The sequence below is a fragment of the Nuphar pumila genome, chromosome 14 (assembly GCF_984573655.1).
Source record: "Nuphar pumila chromosome 14, dmNupPumi1.hap1.1, whole genome shotgun sequence".
Lineage (NCBI taxonomy): Eukaryota > Viridiplantae > Streptophyta > Magnoliopsida > Nymphaeales > Nymphaeaceae > Nuphar > Nuphar pumila.
The window spans coordinates 78,767,143-78,767,865 of record NC_143262.1 but is presented as its reverse complement, the minus strand read 5'-3'; positions in this window follow the sequence as shown (position 1 = coordinate 78,767,865).

The following is a 723-nucleotide window of genomic DNA, read 5'->3' as shown; positions in this document are numbered from 1 at the left end:
AGTTAGGTGCATTGAATTCATTCATTTACTGCATTAGCTATTGGTTGCATTATTTATTTATTTCATTTGCATAGTTATTAGTTACATTGTTTAATTCATTGGCAATAGACATTAACATCATTAGTTATTATTTGTTTTGTTCATTAGCCGTGATTGCATTAGACATTAATTTCAGTAGCTATTGTCTATTTTAGTGATTCATGTCAATTGGCTGCATTGATTTAATTAGCTAATGGTTTTTGTTGGTTTTAACATTGGTCGTTGACAGCATTAGACGTCAATTTCATTAGTCATGTTTTATTATATTAGTTGTTAATCAGGTATATTAATGCAGCCATAGTGATTGTTCTATTTAAATTTTCTTCCAGCAACCCGTTAGATGCAAGTTCTATTCCATTAGTTATAGTTGGATGAAATTTTGTTTTAGTTTGTTTGGACCTACGATTTTTCTTAATACATAGTTAATTCCTCTTTTGTGTTAATTTAGAATAGTTTGTTTTATATAAGTGTTGGGAGTTTGTTAGCAGTTAGTTTTAGTATTTTGTCTTGTAGTGGTTTGTTAGAAGTCAGTTTAGATCTTATTTTTGTTGATTTTTTTTTTAAGCTTTGATCTTGTTTAGTTTTTTTTTCTTTGTTCTGCTGCAGTTTGTTTTTGTGTTCTTGTAGGGAAGAGATCGAACATGTAGTGAGCCCCATTTTGAGCTCTCGAAGTGCCCTCTGAGG